The following is a 25955-nucleotide window of genomic DNA, read 5'->3' on the forward strand; positions in this document are numbered from 1 at the left end:
AGTGGGAAGTGACCCTGGAGGAGTATGGTTTGAAGCATTGATGAGATTTCTGCAGATCTTCATCTGGGCAGTGGGGAGCGTGTTCCAAAATGTGAGAGACTCATTTAGGCAGTTAGTGAGGGTGATCCCATTCTCTCTGCTCAAAGTAGCAGGGAGGGAATGGGAAAGGCCCTTTTATGCAATACTGGATAGTGGTTCAGAGCCCACATGAAGGAAGGAACCCCACTTCCTGGTCAGAGTCCAGGTCTGCTGTTTATCAACCCTGTGATTTGAGGCAAGTATCTTAACATCTCTATGCCTCAGTTTCCTTATGTGGGAACTGGAGACTTAGGCTTGCTATGTGAAGCCCAGTTCAGAACACTTTACTCATATTTCTCCAATTAATCCTCACAACCATCCCAGTAGGTAGACACTATTATTATCCCCATTTACAGATGAGAAAACTGAGTCACAGAGCTGGGAAATGGCAGAGGCAGCATTCAAATCTAAGCAGCCTGGCTCCATTATCAATGTTCTTAGCTGCTCAGTAGATTGGGGAACAATGTCACTTTCTTCATAGGGTTGTTGTGAGAATTAAATGAGTTAATCATGTTGAGTGCCTACCACAAACAGTGCCTCCCCCACTGCTTGCTTTAAGCAAGTGCTCACTAGATGCATGCTACCTCTTGTTAAGCTATAATGTGGGCCTGGTGACAAAGACACTGAAGTGAGAGAGACCATAGGAATAAAGATGGTACAGCAGGTAGCAGTGAGGTACATCTGAGATGACTTCGGTCTTCCTTTCCCTGGCAGTCCCCTCTTCTCTTCAAGCAGCAAGGATGATATTATTGGGGTCCAAAGGTACACAGTTTTATCTCTGCATAAAATTCCATAAAAAAATTTTGTTCTCAGTTTGCATTAGGTGATCTGTGATCCCATTCCCACACGTTTGAAGCTCTGAGCACAGGCAAAAAGATCAAATTACTCAGGCCATCCTGCCCCAACAGGCTCTTCCTTTCTGTTTCAGCTTCCTAAGAAACACCCTTTTCTCTCAGGGACTGACCTGTGTTCTGCTCCCTGTGTTTGCTGCACAGCCCCCATGGCCAGACCCATTTTTTGCCCTGCTTTGCCCCTTGCTATGCACCAGGAGGCTGACTCTAGGAATCTCCTGCCAGCTGGCTTCCCATAGGGCTTGGTCAGCAGAAGGCACCGGCAGGAAATACAGGAGGAAAGAGGTCAGGGCACTTCTTCCTGTCTTCACTGGTGTCTGACAAAACCTGTGATGCTTTGCTGTTGTAGCTCCCATGGAATGAGGGGAGTTCGTTCACAACTCCTGTCCCCAGGGCTCTGGTAACTTGGTAACTCTATTTCCTCCTTTTGTCCTTTTGGCCCTAGGAGTGATCGTGGCTTCCCAGTGTTGCTGGTGTCTGGTGCCTTGTCACCCTTGTTTGCTCCTTATCCCTTTGCACAGCACTGTAAGACACACCTGATCCACACTCAATTTGTGCCATCTAGTTGAACTCAGGGCCCTGCCACAACCATGGCTGACACATCTACATGCCCAGGATCACTTTACCTGTGAGGCCCAGAGGTGGAGCCATATATTTTCCATTAACTTTCATTGTAAAAGTTAATCTCGCTGAAAATGTCAGATAGTACATTTTTAATATTTATTGACACTAAAATTAGAATTGATAGGTGAGCATGAAAAAGAAAACAAGTATCATACATATTCACCGCACACAAAGATAACCACTATTTTACTGTGTGCATTTTTTCCTATTACAAAAAAAATGCATATACTATTGTTTATTGGCTGAAATATTGTGAACAATTTCCTTCATCAATAAATATACTTCAACATCAATACATTTCTTTCTAATACCTCATCAAAATTCTTAATGACTACAGAGTCATATCTAAGCTTGTACCATAGTTTAATCAGTCCCCTATTAGCAAGCATTTGAGTAGGTTCCAATTTTTCCTTGTTATAAACAGTGCTGCAATAAACATCCTTGTACGATATAAAATACTTGAAAATACAACACAATCAACTTAGTCTTCCTAAACCAAAAGCCACACATATACAGCAGCAGCAGCAGGGTCACTCCCTCTCAAGAGATAATAATATCTGCCTCCCCTGCCTCCCACTGATGTTGTGAGGTTCAACTGAGAAAATGTATATGTAAGTTCTTCATAAACTGTAAAGCGTATGGGGTGGTTATTACAGTATGAGCTTATTCTTTCATAATAACCTTGTAAGACAGCACCATGGATATATCCTCAAGGCACATTGTACTGACAATTTTGCCAGACATAAAGAATTGAAAGCTTACTTTTAGGCTTTTATATATTTATTTCTCTTTAACACAACAAAGAATTGTGTGTTAGAAAAGCAGCCTTCCTGTACAAGAGTAAACTACCAGCTGGCAGTGCATTCTATCTGTTCTGGTGCATGTCAGCTCATTACATCCCCTCGAGAGGACCACTGCAAACAATTGAAGGAATTTGAGTTGCCTAAAAGGTCCCCATGGCTCTGAAAGTCCCTCCTGTAATACTGGTTACCCCAACTCCTAAAGCAGATTAGTCGTAATGACTACTTTCCATTCCTTTCCTAATAGTCTCTTCTAAAAAGCACTTTAGGTAACTCTGCTTGATGAAAAAAAATTGAGCAGCAGTTCCGTTTTTTTTAATGGGAACTTTTATGTCAAGTATAGAAGCTGCACTGACATCTCACATGAAAACCATCCCATCACTCAGCAAGAGGCACTCCATTTTGGATGGATTCTTGATTTACTTTCTGTGAATCTAAGTTCATGGATTTTCTGCTCTTGCTAACGCAATACTATTAAAATGTCAGAACACAGTTTCCCGGAGCAAGAGTCTTATATAGTTTTCAACTCTTAATGAGAGGCATCAGCCAAGTTTTTAAAATCTTGACTTGAATCATGCTTAATGCTATTTGTTAACTAGTGTGAAAAGGTTTCTATGTGTTAAAGTGGTAACGTTCTACCAAGGTAAATGATGTTCTGGGGCATGATATTCTATCTGGTTGCTTGCTTTCTATCCCTATTCGACTTTTTTACAAAAATTCAATGGAGGTGACATAGTCCTACTTTATAATGTTAAGAAGCATTTTTACTTTAAGTTCGCTCAAATTAAGAAAAGACACAGGGCCGGGTGCTGTGGCTTATGCCTGTAATCCCAGCACTTTGGGAGGCTGAAGCGGGTGGATCATGAGGTCAGGAGATCAAGACCATCCTGGCTAACACAGTGAAACCCCGTCTCTACTAAAAATACAAAAATTAGCTGGGCGTGCTGGCAGGCACCTGTAAACCCAGCTACTCAGGAGGCTGAGGCAGGAGAATCACTTGAACTCGGGAGGCAAAGGCTGCAGTGAGCCGAGATAATGCCACTGCACTCCAGCCTGGGCAACAGAGTGAGACTCCGTTTCAAAAAAAAAAAAAAAAAGGAAAGAAAAGAAAGAAAAGATACAAAGCCTCCTCTTGAACTGTTTTCTCAACTACTTGATCATCTGTGATCTGTGTCTCTTCTGGGAAGGACGGACAGGCAAAGCAGGGTCCAGTGTTCATGTGCTGAACATAACTTGCCCTAACAGCACAAGAAGCCCAAGGGCTTGTTTTCTGTGTGAGTCAAGGAAACACCTGCTACCTCCTGAGACAAGCCCAATCCACGGGTATTGGCAAGGAAAGGTATGCAGGCCTTGCACAGAGATACTGAAATTGCTTTTGTTTCCTTCCTTCCTAATTTTGTCTCTCTAGATGTCTCACTGTTTCCATGGGTTTATTCATTTCTATCACCACCACTACCCCCACTTTTTTTTACAGTTGTGTATTCAAGCAGAGAAAATGAGTTTAAAAAAACAATTATGATAGTGAAAAAAAGAACAGATTCAAAACTGCCATATATGTGAGGCCCATGGGAGTCCCTGATTAATTTTCATTTTTATCATTTAGTTCTGAGATTGGCCTATTTTGGTAAATGTGAGAGCAAGTGTGGTTATGGACTTGATTACCTTGCAACCTTAAAAACAAATAAACCAGCTTGAGTCTTTTTCTTACCATGGTGGGTTCCTGTTAGGCAAGAACTGTAACTCCATGAGCAAGTTGTCCCAACACCACAGGGGCAGACCTTCATCACATAGCAGCTCCCAAAATGGGAATTGGAGTGGATTTTAGAACACAGTCAGCTAACATTGAGAACATCATGGTTGTAGGCAAAATTTTCCGTTCCTCTATTTGTCTCTCTGCTCCGTCCTTGGGTCCATATTCTCCTACACATTTTGGATGCTTGAAATACTGATTCTGAAAGAATAATCAATTAGCAAATAGTTACAAGGAGTAGGACACTCAAGGAGTCTAGTTGAAAACAAAGGACCAGCATGATAATTGTACAAAAAGTACTTGTAGAAATTCAAAAGTGGAGAAAACGCTATATATTGGGAATGATTAGGAAAAGTTACACATAGAACAGCAAGGTGAGCTGAGCCTTAAGTAGGTAGGAAGGTTGGATGAGACTCAGCAGGGTAGATGGGAGAAGCCATGGCATTTGTGGAGTACAAGTTGACAGAGGCAAGGAGGTAGGTTTGGTCAGGTGTGTTAAGGAGACAGTGAGTCTGGTCAGAAAGGAGTTTTCAGGGAGTGGAAATGGCACCTAAGGGCAGCATATTGTTAGGAACCAGCTTATTGAAAGAAAGCCTCCAAGTGCAGTGGCTCCCGCCTGTAATCCCAGCAATTTGGGAGGCCAAGGTGGGCAAATCACTTGAGCTCAAGAGTTTGAGACCAGCCTGGGCAACACAGCAAAACCCCATCTCTACAAAAAGTACAAAAATTAGCCACACGTAGTGACATGCACCTGTAGTTACTTAGGGGGTTGAGGCAGGAGGATCGTTTGCACCCAGGAGGTTGAAGTTGCAGTGAGCCATGATTGTGCCACTGCACTCCAGCTTGGGTGACAAAATGAAAAAGAGAAAGAAAGAAGGAAGGAAGGAAGGAAAGAAAGAAAGAAAGAGAGAGAGAGAAAGAGAGAGAGAGAGAAAGAAAGAAAAAAGAAAAGAAAGAAAGAGAAAGAGAGAGAAAAAAGAAAGCCTAGGGGATTTGGATTTCATCCTATAGGCAATAGAAAGTCACGGACATTTTTGGGCAGGAGACAGGCATGGAGGAAGAGAGCTCTAAAGATGACTAATCTGATGCTAATCACCAAAACCAGTGTCAGGAGGCTCCCACACAGTCCAGCTGTGAGGCCATGAAGCCTGAGAGACTGGGATCTGCCCACTGCCAAGAATTCTGGAGGCTGCCCAGGGTCCCCTTGGGAAACACCTTGCAGAGAAAGCCTTTCCCTTTCTCTAAAAATCTCCAAATTCTAATCCCTTACTTTGCCCTTGACAGTCTGGTCGACTATGCTGTACTAAGATGTTAAGAGTAGATTATAACTTAAAGTAGGTACAAGAGAACACAAAATTGCACAGGGATGAGAAATATTAAGAAGCAGGCTCACTATGAGAAATAACTTTTCATAGAAGCCTTCAGAACATATCTAGTAACATCTAGTTTTCAATAGCAAGAAACAAAAAAACAATTCGAGTGTTCTGGGATGGGGGAAGTTTCACAAGATGCCATTTACTTCAAATTTTTCTTCAAGTGGTGTCATTGGGTTGTGGTTGGTGGCTATGACACCAAGAGAAAGCAAGTTAACTTGGATTAAGTCTCTTTTCTGCTTTCCAAATTACATAGATTTCTCAGGGTCTTTGCCTTCCCCACATCTGGACTCCAGGAATGAGTCATTTAAGGAGGCATCCCCAGACAGGAGTTTCTGTTCTCTACAGTTGTTCTAATGTGCACTCTGTACTTCGACTGCCTGTCAGACAAATCAGGGAAGAAAGCAGGAGTCTCTAAAGCAGTCATGCAAATTTCCCCAGGCTTACAGTCTCAAAGAAATTGGGCCTGGCCAAAATGACCTCAGGCATCCACTGAGGAGAAGAACTTGCTTCTAAGAACTTCTCTCCAGCCTTCCATGTTTCCTTCCATGACAGGCATCTGTGGGGTGACAATTAGGTGTGGTGGGTGGGCATTTCTGTGGGCTGGCAGCCTATTTTAACTTCCAACTGTGGGAGTAAGCTTTAACTCTGTGCTAAAATTAGGGGAATCCAGCAACTCCTGTGGTTATTTCAATCAGTTCCCACTTATTGAGTAGCAGCGGCACAGTTAAGTAATAACATGGTAACCTTGCCAAGACATAAATGAAATGCTGAGTGTTGCCCAGTTGGAGCTGAAATCACTTCAATGATCTAAGCTGAGAGCCAAACCAACAAAAGGGCTGCTGGCCTCTGGGGGTGGGGGAAACTGGGGACATGGAACAGAATTCCCAGAGCAGCTCCTCAGATGCTGGGGGCAGATTTAAGGGAGTGGGCACTGATTGGCCTGGCAATCCAAACTTCACTACAGAAATGCCAACAGCCCCAGGGGTCAGAAAGGCTCAGTTTGCTCTCCCTCCAAGAGAAGGCACGTGGGCTCTGCCAGAGGAGCCCACTGCCAGACCCAGGGCTCCTGGAAAGACCTTGGCCCCTGGTGCTTGAGTTCACACCGTGGCAATGAATATAATCATGATCCAGAGAAGCAGCTCCTAAGCCACACTATGGAGAACATTGTTCTGATTGGCTCTGCTATGAGAGGATGGTTTTCTCTAGCTGAGAGAGACAGAGGTGCCATGCCAGCTCCCAGTTCAGACTGGCAGGTGTGGTCAAGAGAAGATCAAAAGAAGGAGAAGGGCAGAACCTTGAAGAAAGGTTTTATCCAGGATGCTTAGGGTACCAAATGGCCAGCAAGCCCTAGGTCATCCCCCTTGGGTTGGGGTTAGAGCTGGGGGAGGGACCTGCAGTGACGGAGGTCATTGATAACTGTAGATTGAGCATGCAAGTTTTCAGTTCATGCAGGACTCTTTAGCTCCCCTTCCCCACTCTTCTGAAAGTCTTAGCCATTTTACTCTGATGGTTAAGTGGACCTGAGTTCAAGTCCAGTGTGCACTCCAGGAGTCAGGGCCTACATAAGGCCAGGAATGCCAGGAGACAGGATTGTTGGTGACCATCTCAGAAGTCTGCCTGCCACACATTATGATCATTTAGCCCAGGGGTAGCCAATCTTTTGGCTCCCCCTGGGCCACATTGGAAGAAGAATTCTCTTGGGCCACACATAAAATACACTAACACCAATGAAAGCTGATAAGCTAATAAAAAAAATGATGGAAAAATCTCATTATGTTTTAAGAAAGTTTATGAATTTGTGTTGGGCCGCATTCAAAGCTGTCCTGGGCTGCCTGCGGGCTTTGGGCCATGGCTTGGCCAAGCTTGATTCAGCCTGAGAACCGAGTGAGCATCAGAGGAGAAGGAAAAAGGAAACCTGTCCACAGCACTACCTGTTTTACAGTGGCTGTCAACTCTGGCTGCACTTTAGAATTACTTAGGAGCTTTTTAAAAATACCTGTATCTGGGCCCCACACCACATATTCTAATTTAACTAGTCTCAAGTGGGTGCTAGGCTCCCTCCCCATGTGATTCCAATGAGCAGCAGGCCAGGCAAATACTGATTTCATCTTTCTAGCAAAGGTTAGGTAAGGAAGGGGATTTAAGCTTTGACTAACACAAAGGATGAACATAAACTCTGAGGGGTTTCCAGGTGGAAAGGCATGTTAAAAGTCACCAGACAGATCCTGCTCCTCTTGACCTGAGAACACCATCCCTGACACCATCACCTCCACACCATCCCCGACAAGGAGAGACACCTTGACCTCTGCACCCCCTTCTCCCCCACGCACACTCGTGGCCAGGCAGTTCACAGTGGGACACAGCTGACTGCTCAAAGGTTACCTTATGTTGAGCTGATTTCAATGATCTCTTCTATTCTTATTCCCATCCTTTGAGTTTTAGTAGAAAGACATAAAGAAAATTCCACATGATGTTGTTTTAAAAAAAAATCTGAGCACCAGCTGTGTTACTGGATTGAAGGTTTGGCCCTGTTGTACTTTCAAATAACGATGATGCCTGCCCAAGTCAGAGGGACAGGTCTCAGCAGCTGTGAAGCTCATCTCCTCTCTCTGCCCCTGGAAACTCACCTGCCCGGTGTCCTAACTTGTCTACACTACAACATCTCTCATCTTCTAACAGTACCAGGGGGTTAAGAGCTTAACAGGTTTCCTTGACTTTTGTTTTAACAATTACCTTCACTGCCTTACACTAAACTTGAGGCTATATAAAAAAGTCGCTTTTATATCATTAATTAAGTAATGTTTTCATTTTACAATTTTTTTTTTTTTGAGATGGAGTCTTGCTCTGTTGCCCAGGCTGGAATGCAGTGGCGTGATCTCGGCTCACTGCAAACTCTGCCTCCCAGGTTCACACCATTCTCCTGCCTCAGCCTCCCGAGTAGCTGGGACTATAGGCGCCCGCCACCACCCCCAGCTAACTTTTTATATTTTTAGTAGAGACGGGGTTTCACCGTGTTAGCCAGGATGGTCTCGATCTCCTGACCTCGTGATCTGCCCACCTCGGCCTCCCAAACTGCTGGGATTACAGGCGTGAGCCACCGCACCTGGCCTTACAAATATTTTTTTAAAGCCTATTCTGTTTGCAGAAGTGCTAGTTTACAGAGAAGTTAATGGTGAAGTAAAGGCAGACCCAGTTCCCTCTCATGGGAGCGTTAACTATATAATCACACAAACACATGTTAGGCCACACCTGGGATCTGGGGTGTACATCAGAGGTGCCTGGTGATTTGAAGGCACATCACCCTTGCCTGAGTGTCAGGGAGGGCTTCCCTTGAAGATCTGAGGCTTTAGCGGAGATGGGGAGGGTGAGGAGGAGTTAACTCTGGGGAGGGTGGGGGCCAGAGCATCCAGACAGAGGAAGTCTTGCAGGCAGAGGCCCTGGACTGGGAGGGAACACGAGTAGGAGAAATTGAAAGGAGAGTTGTGTGACTGAGACCCAGAGCAAGGGAAAGTGGGCTGACAAAGGGGCAGGAGCCATCTTAAAGTGCATTATGACCCTAAGAACAATGGGAAGACATCAAAAAGTCTTTACTAGGCAGGGGAAAATGTTTAAATGTTAGCAGTAAACTTCACATAAGATAATTCCTCACTGGCCAATTCATACCATTATTCTGCATTTAGGTTTTAAAACATGGAAAGTTCCTTTTAAAAGCCAAAACATCCTTTTTAAATATCCAAAGGCCTCTATCATTTATTCATTCATTCTACAACTATTCTTGAGCACCCACTATGCACTGGGCCCTGCCTCTCGGTCACCGCCAATATCGAGCTTACATGCGGGTGAGAGAGACAGACAAGGAACAACAGCGGCATGGCCAGGGGTCTCTCCAGGGCTCTTGGTACTCCAGTGCCTCCCTGCACCCAGCCATCCTCAAAGCAACATTGGTATGAATGAGGCTGAGACTCACAGAGAAAGACAATAGTGGACAAAACAAAGTCGTGGCTCCCTGCAGGCTGACAGCCTAGTACAGGGAGCTAAGAACACACAACAGATGAATAGCTATACACACACCAGGTAGTTATAAATGCCATGAAAAATAAGACAGATAAGAGGAGTACAGAATGATGAAGGGCTTGCTATTTTATATACGATGGTCAAGAAAGTCTCTGGTTAAGTGTCATTTGAGCAGAGAATGTGCTAGGAAGCTCTATGGAGGAACAGCATTCCAGGGAGATGGAATCACAAATGCAAAGATTCCGAGGTGGAAGCATGCTTGCTTTGTTCCGGGAACACAAGGAAGTCAGTGTGTCTAGAGGGGTGCACAGGGAGTGGCACGGCAAAGGGAATTGCCCCTCAGGAGCAGAGGGTTATGTCAGAGGGGAGGCGCGAACCAGGTCGCATAGCACTTTCTAGGACGTAATGAGTGTGGATTCTATGTTGCCATGGGAAGCCAGCATCCTTGCACGAGGTGGTTAAGTGCTGAGAGAAGATAAATCAGATTAAGGGGCTAGAGAGAGACTGGAAGCCTGGGGAAGCTATTTGAAACAAATGGGCAGAGGAGCTCTCTCTGAGGAAGTGACTTTAGGGCTGAGTCTTGAAATATCTGAAGTAGCGACCATGCAGATTTCTGGGATAAGCCAGTTCCAGGCAGAAAAAATAGCACTGAAGTGGGAATAAGCATCACATATCCTGGAAAGAGCAAGAAGGTCAGCGTGGCCAGGGCACAATACCAGAGGAAGCAGGGGGAGGAGGCCAGCCCTGTGGAGGCCGTGGGACGGTACTTGGCTTTTATTCTAAATACACTGGGAAGATTTTCGAGGACTGTAAGTAGAAATGACATGGTATGTGTTTTTGTGAGATTACTCTGATTGCTGCATTGGGAATAGACAATAGCAGGGAAGAGGTGGAAGCAGGGAGACAAGATAGAACCCTGTTGCAGTAGCTAAGGCCTAAGATGGCAATGGCCTGGACAGAGGTGGCTGCAGGGATTAGGTTCAGGACCTATTTTGAAAGCAGAACTGGCAATACTCACTAATAAATAGGATATGGAGGTAGAAGAAAGAGAAATCAAAGATGACTTCTGTTTTTGTTGTAGCTTGCTTGTTTTTCGAGGGAACTGGCTGAAAACCCAGTAGATTTTGGTGGCTGTTCTTGACTAAGAAGAGTGTGGAACAAAGTCACAGAGCCACGGCCCCAGACAAGACCTGGATGAAGCGCTACAGCCTGGTAGTGCCAAGACTGGGAGGGAAAGAGAAGAGCACTATGAGACAGAATCCAGAAGCAAGGAGAGGAAGGAAAGGCCTTGGACCCCCTAAGGAGAAGGAGGTTGGGAGGACCTATTAGGGAACACTTCACAGCTAGGCTCCCTAGATTACTTTTGTGATCATTATAGAGTAAAACTGACTTTGTGTCTGTATATATTTACAGGTCTATGAATTTCAGTCATTGTATAATATACATATAAAACCACTACCACAATCAGGATACAGAACAATTCCATTGCCCTAAAAAACTCCCTCATGGCATCCCGTGTGTTTGTTTGTTTGTTTGTTTGTTTTTGAGATGGAGTCTCACTCTGTCACCCAGGCTGGAGTGCAGTGGCGTGATCTCAGCTCACTGCAACCTCTGCCTCCCACGTTCAAGCAATTCTTCTGCCTCGGCCTCCTGAGTAGCTGGGACTTCAGGCATGTGCCCCCACACCTGGCTAGTTTTTGTGTTTTTAGTAGAGATGAGGTGTCTCCAGTGTTGGCCAGGCTGGTCTTGAACTCCTCATCTCAAGTGATCTGCCTTCCTCAGCCTCCCAAACTGCTGGCATTACAGGCGGGAGCCACTGCACCTGGCCCATGGTACCCCTTTGATCTGTTCTCCATTCATCGTGTCTTTTTGAGGCTGCCATAGAAATTGAATCATATAATATACAATCTTTTGAGACTGGATTCTTTTTTTTTTTTGAGATGGAGTCTCGCTCTTTCGCCCAGGCCGGACTGTAGTGGCACTATCTCGGCTCACTGCAAGCTCCGCCTCCCGGGTTCACGCCATTCTCCTGCCTCAGCCTCCTGAGTAGCTGGGACTACAGGCGCCTGCCACTGCGCCCAGCTAATTTTTTGTATTTTTAGTAGAGACGGGGTTTCACCGTGTGAGCCAAGATGGTCTCAATCTCCTGACCTCGTGATCCGCCTGCCTTGGCCTCCCAAAGTGCTGGGATTACAGGCGTGAGCCAGCACGCCCAGCCGAGACTGGATTCTTCCATGCATAATGCCTTTCAAAGGCCTCTGAGATTCATCCACTTGTTGCTTTTTATTGCTGAGTAAATATATCAATGTATGGATGTACCACAGTTTGTTTGTCCATTCATCCATTGAAGCACACTCACAGTATTTCCAGATTGGAGCAATTAGGATGAAAGCTTTTGGCAGGCACGGTGACTCATGCCTATAAGGCCAAGGTGAGAGGATCAGTTGAGCCCAGGAGTTTGAGGCCAGCCTGGGCAACATGGTGAAATCCCGTCTTTACAAAAAATACAAAAATTAGCCAGGTGTGCACTTGAGCCATGGAGGTGGAGGCTGCAGTGAGACATGACCATGACACTGCACTCCAGCCTGGGTAACAAAGTGAGAAGACTTGGCCTCAAAAAAAAAAGCTGCTAAAAACATTCATGTGTAGGCTTTCACAAAAACATAAGTTTTCATTTCTCTAGGGTAAACACCCAGGAGCAGGATTGCTGGGTCATATGGTAAGTGCATGTTTAACTTTGTAAGAAACTTCCAAACTGTTTTCCAGGATGGGTCCTGCATTTTGCATCCCCACCTACAATGTGTGAGAGTTTCATTTGCTCTGCATCTTCACCAGCACTTTGTGTTGTCAACATTTTTCTTTTACTTCAATAGATAGAAGTTAAAACTACAATTAGCTATCACTACATTTGTGGTGGTAACTTAGCCTCTTAAGTTTTTAAGTGCACTGCATTTGTAGTGGTAGCTAATTGTGGTTTTAATTTATATTTCCCTTATGACTAATGATATTGAACATCTACTTAAGTGTTTATTTGCCTTCCTTATGTCCTCACTGGTGATGTGTTCAAAACCTTCACCCATTTTTTAGTGGGTTAACTGTTTTCTTCATGTTAAGTTTTGAATAATCTTTACATATTCTAGATACAAGTCCTTGGCCAGATAGGTAATTCGAAAATGTATTTTCCCAGTGTGTGTATTGACTTTTCATTCTCCAAGATAGATCTCTCACAGAGTAAAAGTTCTTAATTTTGATAAAGTCCATTTGTCAATTTTTAAAAATAAATTGTGCTTTTGGAGTCATGTCTAAGAACTCTGCATAATAACAGATAATAAGATTTTTTTCTAGGTTTTTTTCTAAAAGATTTATAGTTTTACCTATTATATTTAAGTCTATAATCCATTTGGAGTTAATTTTTGTATGAAGTATGAGGTTTAAGTCAGGGTTCTTTTTTTGCATATAGGTTTTCAACTGTTTTAATACCATTTGTTGACAACATTATTCTTTCTCCATTGAACTGTTTGTGCACCTTTGTCAGAAATCAATTGGCTGTCTGTTTTGGGGTCTATTTTTAGACTCTATTCTGTTCCAACAATCCTGAACCTTTTCCTTTGTCAATACCATACTGTCTTAATTACTCTAGCTTCATAATTAGTCTTATTGTCGGGTGGTGTGATTCCTCCAGTCTTATTCTGTTTTCAAATACTAAAATAATTGCTTTGAATTTTCATATAAACTTTTTATGACTTTACTTTTTGTTTTTTAAATGTTTATAACAGATGTATTATTTTTTTCACTGTTGTAAGGACACTTAACATGTCAACATATCTACCCTTTTAAGTTTTTAAGTGCACAATATTAATTGTAGGCACAATATTGTACAGTAGATCTCTAGAACATGTTTGTCTTGCATAACTGAAACTTCATACCCATTGAAGACGAATCCCTCATTGCCCTCTTCTCTTTATCCCTGGCAACTACAGTCCTACTCTCTTATTTTATGTATTTGGCTATTTTAGATATCTCTTATAAGTGAAATCATACAGCCATTTGTTTTTATGTGATTGGCTTCTTTCACTTAGCATAATGTCCTCCAGGTTCATTCATGTTGTCACATATGGCAGGATTTACTTCTATTTTAAGGCTAAATAGTGTTCCGTTGTGTATAAATACCACCTTTTATTTATCCATTCATCTGTTGATAGACACTTAGGTTGATTCCATATCTTGGCTATTATGAATAATGCTGCAACAAACATGGAAATGCAGATATCTCTGTATATGTTCTTAGGAGGTATGTCTATTCAAGGTTCTTTGCCAATTTTTTAGTTGGGTTATTTTATTTTTATGCTATTCAGCTGAAGGTGTTTTTAAATCTTATTTTAGATACTAAACTCTTATCAGAATATGGTATACAAATATTTTCTCCCAGTCTGTTGATTGTTTCCTTTGTTATACAGTATCTTTTCAGTTTGATGTAGTCCCACTTGTCTATTTTTGCTTCTGTTGCTTGTGATTTTGATGTCATATCCAAGAAATCATTGCCAAGACCAATGTCATGAAGCTTTTCCTCAATGTTTGCTTCTAGGAGTTTTAAAGTTTCAGGTCTTATGTTTAAATCTTTAACCAATTTTGCATTGATTTATATGTATGGTGTCAGATAAGGGTACAATTTCATTCTTTCACATGTATACATACAGTCTTCTTAATAAATTTAAAAGGCCATATACCATGATGAAGTAGGATTTATCCCTGGGATGCAAGGATGGTTCAACATATGCAAAGCAATTAAAGTAATACAGGACATTTAAAAAGGATTCAAAATTACATGATCATCCCAAAAGATGTAGAAAACGCATTTAACAAAATTAAAAATCCTTTCATGAAAAAAAAGAAACCCTCAACAAACTAGGTATAGAAGGAATTTACCTTAACACAATAAAGGCTGTATATTAAAAGCTCACAGTGATGTCAGACTCAATGGTAAAATAACAAAAGCTTTTCCTGTAAGATCAGCAAGGCAAGGATGCTCACTCTCAACATAGCACTGAAAGTATTTCTATGCAACATAGTACAGGAAGTCCTAGCCAGGCCAGAAAAAGAAATAAAAGTCATCCATATCAGATAGGAAGAAATAAAATTACCTCTTTACAGATGGCATGATCTTATGTGTAGAAAGCCATGAAGACTCCACAAAAACCTATTAGAACTAATAAATGAATTCAATAAAGTTGCAGGTACAAAAATCAGTTGCATTTCTATAGGCTAATAATGAACTATCCAAAAAGGAAATTAAGAAACAATTCCATTTACAGTAACATCAATATTTAAAATACTTAGGAATAGGCAACCAAGGAGATGAAAGAGTTATATACTGAAAACTATAAAGCATTGATGAAAGAAAGAAATACATAAATAAATTGAAAGATATTATGTATTCATGGATCAGAAGACTTAATATTGTTAAAATGTCCCTATTACCAAAAGTGGCCTATAGAGTCAATGTAATCCGTATCAAAATCCCAAATGGCATTTTTTACAAAAATAGAAAAAACAATTTTAAAATTCACATGAAGCCACAAAAGACTCCAAATAGCCAAATCAGTCTTGAGAAAGAAGCACAAAGCTGGAGACATCACACTTCCTGATTGAAAAATATATTGCAAAGCTACAATAATTAAAACAGTATAGTATTGGCATAAAAACAGGTATATAGATCAATGGAACAGAAGTGAGGGTTGAGAAATAGATCCACATATATACAGTCATCTGATCTTCAACAACAGTGCCAAAAATGCACAATGGAGAATGGATAGTCTCCATATAAATTTTAGAATCAACTTGTCTCTACTTACAAAAATGCCAGGTAGGATATTTTGATTGGAATTGTGTTAAATCTACAGATCAGTCTGAGGCTAACTGACCTCTTTACAACTTTGAGTTTTTCAATCCACGAATGGGGTATGCCTCTTCATTTATTTAGGTCTTTCTTGATTCCTGTAATTATCATTTTGTAGTTTTTTGCACAGATCCTGTGGGTGTTTTGTTATATTTATAGCTAAATATCTCACTTTTCAAAGCTACTATAAATTTTTAAAATTTGTTTTCTAATTATACATTGCTATTACATAAAAATATTATTAATTCTTCTGTACTTACCTTGTATCCTGCAATCTCATTAAACTCACTTCTTTGTTCTAGGAGACTTTTTTGTAGATCCCTTGGAATTGTCTTCATAGACATATATGACACTTGGTGAATAGGGATAGTATTATTTCCTCCTTTCCAATATATATGACTCACTTATTTTGCCTTTTTTATCTGTTGTCTTTCTTGTCTTTTATGTTCAACACTGTGCTTGCTTGAACTCCCAGCACAATGTTGAGTAGGAGTAGTGAGTATGGAGATTATTGTCTTGTTCCCTATTTTAGAAGCAAAGTACATAATCTTTTATCATTAAGCATCATGTCAGCTAGTTTTTTATATGTGCTATTTATTGTTTGAGGAAGTCCCCTTCAATTTCCAATTTTCTAAGAGTTTTTATCATGAATAGATGTTGAATTTTGTCATGTGATTCTTCCGCAGCAAATCAAATGAATGTGTGATTTGGGTTCTTAAACTGTTAATATAGTGGATTACACTTGGTCATGGTATGATAATTCTTTTTATGTATAGCTTGATTTGACTTGCTAATATGTTGAAGAGTTTTTTGTGTTTATGTTAATCAGGAATACTGCTCCATAGGTTTTTTTTTGTTATCTTTGTGTTTTTATTATCTTTGTGTTTATTATCTTTTTTTGTATGTATCTTTATAAGATGCAGATGCAGGTAAAGCAGTGATTAGAGGAAAATTTCTACATTAAATGCTTATTTAAAACGTTTAATAATGCTAGGAAAAAAGAAAGGATTTAAGTCAACAATGTAAGCTTTCACCTGAAGAAACTAGAAAGAGAAAAACCCAAAGCAAGCAGGAGGAAAAAAGCAATAAAAAATAGAGCAAAAATCAATGAGACAAAACATATGTGTTTGATATCAGGTTAATGCTGGCTTCATAATATGAGTTAGGAGTGTTTTCTTCCATTTTCTAGAAGAGATTGTGTAGAGCTGATCTCATTTCTCTTTAAATTTTAGAAGAATTAATCAGTGAAATCATCTGTACCCTGTAGATTTTTTTTCAGAAGAATTTTAACGACAAATTCCATTTGTTAATAGTTATAGAACTATTTAGGTTATCTATTTTATCTTGAGAATCCTGATAGTTTGGGCTTTTCAAGGAATTGGTATATTTCTTCTCAGTTGTTGAATTTATGTGCATAGAGTTATTTGTAGTATTCCCTGATGCTTTCTTTTTTATTGAGTTGTTTGTAGTATTCCCTGATGCTTGTTTTTTTATTGTGGTATATAGGATCTATAGCAGTATCTTCTCTTTCATTCTTGATATCAATAATACTAGTCTTTCTCTCTCTCTCTCTCTCTCTCTCTCTCTCCCTCTCCCTCTCCCTCCTCCTCCTCTTCCTTTTTCTCCTCCTCCTCCTCATCCTCCTCTCTCCCCTGCCCCACTTCATCTTATTGAAGGCCTATCAGTTTCAACAGTTTTAATGATCTTTGCAAAGAACCAACTTTTGGGTTCTTTGTTTATCCTCTATTATTTTTCTGTTTTCAATTTCATTGTCTGTTCTTCATTGCTTCCTTTGTTCCTATTACTTCCATTAAGAGATTGCTTGGGGGCTGGGGTATGAGAGAACAGAGAAAATACAAAAGTATTAATGGAGTTTTGCCCTCTTTCTGAGAGTTAGAATCTCCTGCTCCTTGAACCAGCTTCTCCTGGAGTTCTCTCTGCTCCCTGGTGCCCACTTCTGGCTTTCAGGCCACGTTGTGTTCAGAATAGGAGATATCAGAGAGGAAAAATAATAAACTCACCATAAATTCAGTGATACTCCAAATTCTGGCCTTTTTCCATAATTTGCTTGCTACTATTTAATTTTTGTGTTCCTTATACATTCTGTCCAGGTTCTATAGTTTCCTTAGAGCAACGAGGTGGAGTGTGTTTCTTTCATCTGACCCCATATTCTTTGAGCCAATTCAAAGAAGGGCATAGGACCTGATATATGGAACCATCTTATCTTCCACCATCACTATCATTCCATCTCCATGAGCTTATCTTCCACCACCACTCCATCTCCATGAGTTCCATAGAGATCCCCTGCAGGTGAGATTAAGAGGACTTCAAAGATTGGCACCCTCATGACTAGACAGATCCTGGAGAGTTTAAAAGTATTTTTTCCCTTTAGAAATCAATTCCTACTACATAAGAATGGGTAGTTTTCCCCAAAGGGGATATTTAGTGAATACCATCTTGGGGAACTATGTTCAATTGTGGTATAGGTTTCCCTGAAGGCTATGGTTGGTTTCATGAAATTATCTTCCAAGCCAGACTGACAGTTTTCGAGATGACTGGATTTTTCTTCAAGGAAAAGCAAGCTTACCTGTTCTCCAGGATCATGCATACTCCCTGTGGTCTTTTCTGATGCTAGGTAAATTTGTTCCAAGTTTCCCATGCTCTACTAAGAGTACAGGATCAACCAGAGCTGGGCATCCACATCATCCTCGTAAAGTGGAGTACCAATTCTCCTAGTGCAATTAGAGAGGAAAGCCCCAGTGGCAATACTCTTGCAGGCTTTATGGAAAGGTAAGTGTGGAGGAAGCCTAACACTAAATGAGAAATCCATACCTTTCCTACATGCCTGCCTGAACCAAATAAACCTTGTGTTACTATACAAGGACTTGTCTTTTTAATATATTTTAAAATTAAAGTCAACATGGACATAGGGTGGGTGGCTCAAATTGAATGGTCATTGTGCACCAGGCTGGTTATCTCACTGTTAGTTACACAATAAAAGAGAATCTGATAAACACAGACATAACCTCTGCCTCCACTGATAATGTAAATCATCCCTTGTATCATTTGTCTTTCCTTCAGGCTGGATACAAAAGGCATAGAAATGAACAATTCATGCCTAAACATAGAAGAGCTTGAAAGCTAGTGTATGTCAGATGTTTATTCTAGGTCATCATTAAGGGGTTGAGTGGATTTGCTTATAAACACAGGCTATTCTGTCAGTGGGGAGTGGGAGAGATAGAGTGTGTTTTGCAGTTGGAGGCAGCTCTTTTAAAGCCATATTGCAACTTTTCTGCCATGCACAGTAAGTTATACAGATAATTCTTTTTATAGGTTATGAAATGTTGTTCCCTGAGCAGTGGAAAGTATAATATGCTATAGAAACAATGCTTGTTCTCTCCACTTTGTGCAAATGCCATTTTTCATTACCCACTGAGTGAGAGCTTGCTAGAGATTGAAATGAGAGCAGGGTTGCCCTCCCGCTAATGGTCAGGCACTTCATGACACACACTCAGCAACGACCTCCATGGGAACCCGAGGAGGTCTCCCCAAGCAGCTTCCCCCAAAATGAAGTCTGAAGTGCCAAGCCCTTGAAGGATGTCACATCTTTTCATGTTACCCATTTCCACCAGCCTCATTCTCTGCCTAGGGTTTTGTGGGTTGTTGTTGTTTTTCCCACCCAGTCCAACCAAAGCAGCTAAAGAGAAAGTACCAAGACAAACAGAATGAGAACCTTGGGGACCCCGTAATGGGTACAGAGCATGAGTGTGGTAATCATTCTTTTGATTTGTGCTCAGATATGTTTTCTATTTGCTTTTGCACAGAATGCACATTTTTCCCCCTGGATTGCAAATAATCTGAACCAGGGTAAAACCATTACAAAGTGGCCTTCAAACATCATGTCTGTATTGGAACTGAATGATTGATCAGACATTTAAATACGGAAACTGGGAATTCAGGTAAATGGCACTGATAGGGTTTTGTTTTTTGTCTTTTGCTTTTTGCTTTTTTTTTTTTAAAGCATGCTCCAAGTTGTTCAAATAATCTTTGTTTGCTTGGGTTCTCTCTCTTTTTTGTTTTCTTTCTCTATCTTCATCTACCTTTTTAAAAAAAGAATTCTGCATTTTTCCCTTTTAATTATGCTCTCATTTCAGTGATTTGGTTTTATCCACAAAGCCAAAAATGAAGAAATGATTTTTATATCATTCCTAACAATTAAAACAGGGAGAAAAGATAGAATTCTCAACACCTCCCATGTCTGGTCATCTCTGCTCTTTTTCTGGGGCCATACTTCCCGGGACAATCTTCATCTTCTTACATTGTCATTGGTGTCTCCCGACCAGCCTCTTTTGAAGTTGATCGCAAGCAAAGAAAAAGTACACATAGAATGACTTCTTCAGCTGACTGTCCTCCATTCTCACCCAGAAGAGAGGGGAAGAGGAAAAGCCCGGTTGGGAAATAAAGATGAATGTGCTCCCACGGTGCTGGGCGGGGCTGTTTTGTGCTGGAGCAGGCAGGCAAAGGAATCCCACCATGGGGCTCTTGAGTCCCAGGTTAATGTCAAGTGCTGGGTTTTCTTTTAGTTACTCAAGGATCAAAGGGAAATTATTCAATAAAAAGGAACTTAAAGGGGACTTCTGTGCCCACATAAACCTTAATCAAAAACACTTGTTCAAATGTAGCTTCCTTGACCTGCCTTTTCATATTGTCTTTTCAGCTCTTATACATACACATTTGTGATTAAAATAAAGATTTTCTCCATCACCATTCAACATTTCCTTTTCCTCTCAGCTGACCAGAATTTCACCAGGGTGACATGACAGTTTGTTGCTAAGGAACTGAAGACTATGTCATAAGTGAGCATTCTGATGAAGAGGAGTGAACAGTTTGCAGCAGATTGGATATTAAGTATAAATCAGCTCTCTGTGTATGTCCCTGTGTGGTGGTATAACTGACAACAGGTGAGAAAAAGAAGGCTCAGGGCATTCCTGCTTGAAATGTGGATTCTTAGCCACCTCCTCTGTAAAAGCTACTACTCATCCCCTCAATTGCCTCTTGCTTTTAAGAATGTCCTCATGCATTCGAACTTTTCACTTCAGCTTGTTTTGCTTCTCTCTGCTCAGATCCATATTCCTCCACACAGTCGTGTCAGAGATTTATCACACTATGACCTCAGTCATATCCTCCTTTAAAAGGAGTCAAGCACAAACTTCACAAAGCCTCTAATATTCTAGGTGTTCAGCAGGAAGACTGGAACATGAAATTCCTCCCACTTGGAGCACACCCACATAAATGTTTCTCTAAAATCTATTTATCTTAGTCACGACCTATGAACACGAATAGAATGTAGTGAATGTTCCCTGTCTCTCGTGTGCCTGAGCACTGGGAAAAGTTAGAATTTATACAGTTGTAATTTCCAGGGAGGAGTGCAACAACTTCACATTTTTTTAAACAGAATCATTTAAGAAGGAGAGCATTTTAAATGTGTCCCTTCTCTTTCGCACCATTTAAAAAGATCTCTGCATCTCAATGTGGTTCTTCTGCTATCAGATATGTGGCTGATTTTGTGATTGTTAGATTAAGAAAAATGGAAAATCTGACAGCAGATGATTCCACAAATGAATGATACACATACAATAATAGGTAAGTACTCACCATGAGTAAAACAAACAAATATATACAGAAAAGGAAACAGTGATCCTTTGAGGACTGAAGATAAGAGCTTCATTACTTACATAGAAAACTGCAGGAAGATGTGATCTCGATTTGATTGAAGGGAAGTAAACTTCAGTGGTCAAATCCTTGGGTGGTGGGCCAACATTCTGCTTGAACTCTGTCTCTATCGCAGTGCGGGGCAATTTGGAGTAATGCATGTTTGTTCTGCCTAATTGAGGAGGTTGGAAGCTAATGAGTTTTCTGAACACTGCAAAGAAGAATGTTGCATATGAAAGAGAAGCCAAGGGGTACATGGAAATGAAAATTAAAATGAAAAAAAAAATGTCCTGAGAACATGGGAGAGTTCATTGTGTTGGGCTGGGAGAAGTCCAAACAAAATAGGTTTCAGAAAGAGGTGAAGCAGTTAAAAGACACTCACCCGAGCTAGAACAAAGCTATAAATGTGGAGTTTGACCCTGACCTCCCATAAATGATGCAGGCATGTGTTGACAAGCAAACAGACCTACAGCATGCCATTTGATTCTGCCCATTATTTATCCCATTACATGGGAATTTCTTTCTGTTCCCCTTGGGGTTTTTTTCCCAACCACCCCAAATGTTTAAAGTCTATATGCAATCTGAGAAGAAAAAGTAAAAGCTACCTCAATTTACCTAATTTAATCTAAATACCTAATTGAAAATGTGTAATTGGACAGACAAGCCTTTGATTAGTGCCAATATAAATTTGGATTAAAGAGATTAGGGTTATTTAGCCTCAAGACAACAGTATTTAGGAGTCTCAACACAGATTGAATTGTTTCTATTCAGGGCTCTGCCAAAATGTAGAGGGATTCAAAAAAAAAAAAAAAAGAAGGAGCAAGAAATAGGCCCTGCCCTTGGGGATTTGGGACACAACAGTCTAAAACATATCAAAGAGACACACAAGATTGCCCAAGCTAAGGGTTCCAAGAGTAGCTTTGGCCAAACACGCTGCAGAAGAGAAGAGAAATCAGAAAAGCCTCGCAGAAAGGGAGATTCTTGTCCTGATCATCAAAAGATATAGAGGTGAGAAGAAGGAAGAGGGTGTCCTTGGGCTAGAGAATAATATACAGAAATGGAAGGAGGCTGAAATACCTCTGAGATGACTAGGAATATTCTGGTTCTTTGTTGATGTGTGACAAACTACCTCAAAACTACGTGGATTAAAACAAAAATTTTATCTTTCTCACAATTTTTGTGTCGCAGTCATTCAGGAAAGGCTCAGCTGGGTGGCCTATCTCTGCTCTACATGGCACTAGGGTCCATTTCCAACATGGCTTCTTCACTCATACGTTTGGTGCTTGGAGTCTGTGGTCTCTTTCTCTCTCTCTCTCCCTATCTCCCCCTTCCTCACTCCCTATTATTTGCCCCTTGTCTAGGGCTTCTCACAATATGGCAACTTCAGGGTAGTAGGATTTCTTACAAGGCAGCAGAGCTTCCAAGAGATTGTTCCCAGAGACACAGCCAGAAGTTGCAAGGCTTCTTGTGATTTAGCCTTAGAAGACCCAAACATCATGTCTACCACATTCGAATGTTTAAGCAGGTCTTGAAGGCCAGCCTGTATTCAAGGGAATGGGAATTAGACTGTATCTCTCAATGGGAAAAATAGCCAAAAGAAAAAGTGTTGCCAACTTTTATCTACCAGAGGGAACAATTAATAAAGCAGATGGTTTAAGTGAGTGGTCAGAGCCACAGCAGGACAATCATCAGAGCGAGAGGTGGAGGATGAGTGCCAAGGACTTTGAAGGTGAAGTTGAGAGATTTGAACACTTAAAGAATAATACCTTCTTCTCCCAGCATAGTCTCTCTTGTGAAACTGCACTCAGCTGAATGGAAGAGAACACATGATCTCCTAGAGTTTCCAGACACTCAACTAGGGCGATGAAGGAGACTGAAATTCCCCATCTGAATCTCTCTAACAGGAGACTTTCTAGACAAAGCATATTTGGTTGTGAAGAATAGAAACTCATTCAAGCCAGTTTAAGAAAAGCAAGGACCAATTCAAAAGCACTGCAGGCAAGCGTAAGAGCATTCCAGGACAAGAGCTAGGGGATCTGGGCCACAGGAATTCTGACAAGTCTGATACTGCAAAACCCAGAGCCAGGGTTACTCTTCTGTTCCTGACAGGGGCCTGAAGTCTCTCATCTCTTTGCCAGCTTTGATCTCTTTCTTGACTTCATGGACAAGCTTTCTCCATTGACTGACTCATCAGAGTACACATGGCCAAAAATGGCTGACTCAGGCCTGGGTGATCTTTGATTCCTCCAGGACCAATATGCCTTTGATTCCAAGCACCCAACAGTATCTGACTCCAGGTTGTGTATCTCTTGACTTGAATTCTGGAGATGAGGCATCTAGTTGGATTAGACCAGTCCATGGATTGGTTCCCCTTGAGAGAAATGTCCACTTTTGGTTCAATCAACAATGGCTGTAGAGCAGGCTTAGGTGTTTAAAGACAAGTAATATGAAAGCATCATTGCCTAGCTCCCCTCTCCATATCAGTGAGAGGGCATAGGTAGGAAGCAATTTGAGAGAAAAGGTGTAGGATAGCTAAATGACAAGAAAGAAGGACCAGGTGGAAAACATGCGTGGGGCTGGGGCTAGGATAAAGACAGAACAGGCTGGTCTCCAAGCCATTCTTCATTCAAATTCCAAACCCCTTCCCTGATGGAGTCAGACCAATTCCCTGTTGAACTTGTCCTGGCAGCCTTGATGTATGAAGCAGTAAAGTAATAGACAGTAATGGATGGTATCAAAGAAGGTGCCTTCTTATCTGGCTCTCACAGAGGATTTTACAGTGGTATTGGGGGGTATTGGCCCTCTCTTTCTGCATTATTCTCCAGCATACATATCTATGCTCAGGTCATAAGGGAAAGACTGATAGTGTAAGTGCTTTAATAATTGTAATGAAAATTATTAGGTTTTACTTAACATGATTTACTTATAGGCCACCTGCCTGCACATAGCTCCCATGTAGAGATGGCAGAGATCCCTGCAGCAGGGATAACCCCAGGATTAGGAACGGAGGGAGGGAGGGAGGGATGGAGGAAGGAAGGAAGGAAGAAAGGAAGGAAGGAAGGGAGGAAGGAAGGAAGGGAGGAAGGAAGGAAGGGAGGAAGGGAGGAAGGAAGGAAGGAAGGAAGGGAGAGAGGGAGGTGGGGAGAGAGGGAAGGAAGGAAGGAAGGAAGGAAGGAAGGAAGGAAGGAAGGAAAAAATAACATGCACCAGGTAAAGAGGCTGGAAAGCAGGGTACTTCTGGACAGAAAATAATTAGGGTTTTTTTTTAAGAATCTTATAAAATAAGTATTGCTTAACATAAGAAGTGTAGGAAAGGGAAGAAAATTAAATGAGGGATTTAGATCCATGGAGTGCAAGTGAGCTACAAATTTGGTGAAAATTTCATTTGTTTTGAAATTTTAAAGATAATAATTTGTAAAATTTAGAAATAAACATCGATTTGGCATCTTTGAAAAAGAAATTAAGTTTTAAAAAATGAGTAAGAAAACAAATCCAGTTGGAGAAAAGTAGTAATGGCACTGCATACTGTCATAGAAGAATGCAAATCAGTATTTTCCTTTCCCCTAATTAGCAGACATAAATCAGGATAAATTTTAAATTGATGAGAGCTCTTTCAACACAGGAGAAAGACATTGACCTTCTTATCGTAAAGGTAAGTACGAAGTACATTAAAATCACCATTTTTGCAGTAATCCAGTTTACCTCTACGATAACTTTGGACTATGACACCCCTTCAGAAATGCTGTCTGCTCAAAATTCTCCAAACACAGCACTGAATGGAATTCTGCTGTGGTAGAAGAATCATGACTGGGCAGTCAAAATCAATTTGTTCCTGTGATTGACATCAGGGCCTGTGTGTCAGCCAAGCTCTCTCATACCATCTGTGCTCTGATTATGATCAATAGGTTTTTGTGATATGCCCGGGAAATGTGCTGTTTGATTACTTTTACATGGGAGAAAAGACAAAAACGTCTCAACCTGGAGTCTACTGATGTGGATGTAGAAGCTGGTTGATGAATTATTAGAATATAGAGTTTGCACTGATAAACTTTTGAACTTTCATTGAACTTGTAGATTAAGAATAGGCAGTTTTTCCAAGAGGAAAATTCACCAGACAACCAACAATTTTTCTTTCACATATTTAAGCAAGATGTTCGATCTGGTAAGGAAATAATAGTAATTTATGTCTTTGATAATTGAGAAGGATTATAGTTCTACACACAGAAAAAGCAACCATCACCCGAGCCCTGTGAGTCACAAAGCCATTAAAGAAGAAGCTTCCAGCTTAAAAGCAGATGAAACCTCCAGATTTGGAGGGTGATGTTCTTCAAGAGAGACTTAAGAGAGGGGAAAGAAATCCCCATGTGCTTGTAAAATTAGGGCCCCCTCTCTGCCTCCCTTCTGAACAAGTAAAATGACACTTCAAAGGTTCAGCTTGATAACCCACACTAAAAGAAAAGCATGCATACACAAAACCATTTCCCTTAGTGCACATAGCTCCCCTGCATATACCACCAGGCCCACACAAGCACAGACCCACACTGACCTTCAGTGGGAGGCAACCCTCCAAATAGTAGCAATGAAGCTGCCTCCTTCAACCTGCAGAGACCCATAATTCTCAAAACGTCATTTGTCCGGTAATCTGTAGGAACAGCCTGGAGCAGATTAAAGGTTAAGAAGGAAGATTGCTGACCAGCTGGAAACATGTGTTTGGTACATCCAACTAACTATAAGACATTATTTTCCTGATAAAATAGCATCAGCTGAGATCAGGTTTCTGAGAGATGGGTATTATTAATTTTGCTGCTACGACATCGAACAGCTTGCATTAAAAATACACGCTAGATTGTGGCT

General features: G+C 41.1%; 1 long non-coding RNA gene across 1 annotated transcript in view; it reads right to left on the reverse strand.

The window, feature by feature from the left end:
• Positions 1-4193: 4193 nt before the first annotated feature.
• The window catches only part of LOC100976407 (uncharacterized), a 93771-nt gene continuing 72009 nt past the window's right edge, over positions 4194-25955 (reverse strand). Inside the window, exons 4-7 of the long non-coding RNA XR_010112192.1 lie at positions 21125-21312; positions 17411-17693; positions 15415-15912; positions 4194-4304 (exon numbers count right to left, since the gene is read on the reverse strand). This is a non-coding gene — a long non-coding RNA (uncharacterized LOC100976407). The remainder of the gene's footprint in view (positions 4305-15414; positions 15913-17410; positions 17694-21124; positions 21313-25955) is intronic.

Source organism: Pan paniscus, chromosome 4, assembly GCF_029289425.2.
Source record: "Pan paniscus chromosome 4, NHGRI_mPanPan1-v2.0_pri, whole genome shotgun sequence".
Classification (NCBI taxonomy): domain Eukaryota; kingdom Metazoa; phylum Chordata; class Mammalia; order Primates; family Hominidae; genus Pan; species Pan paniscus.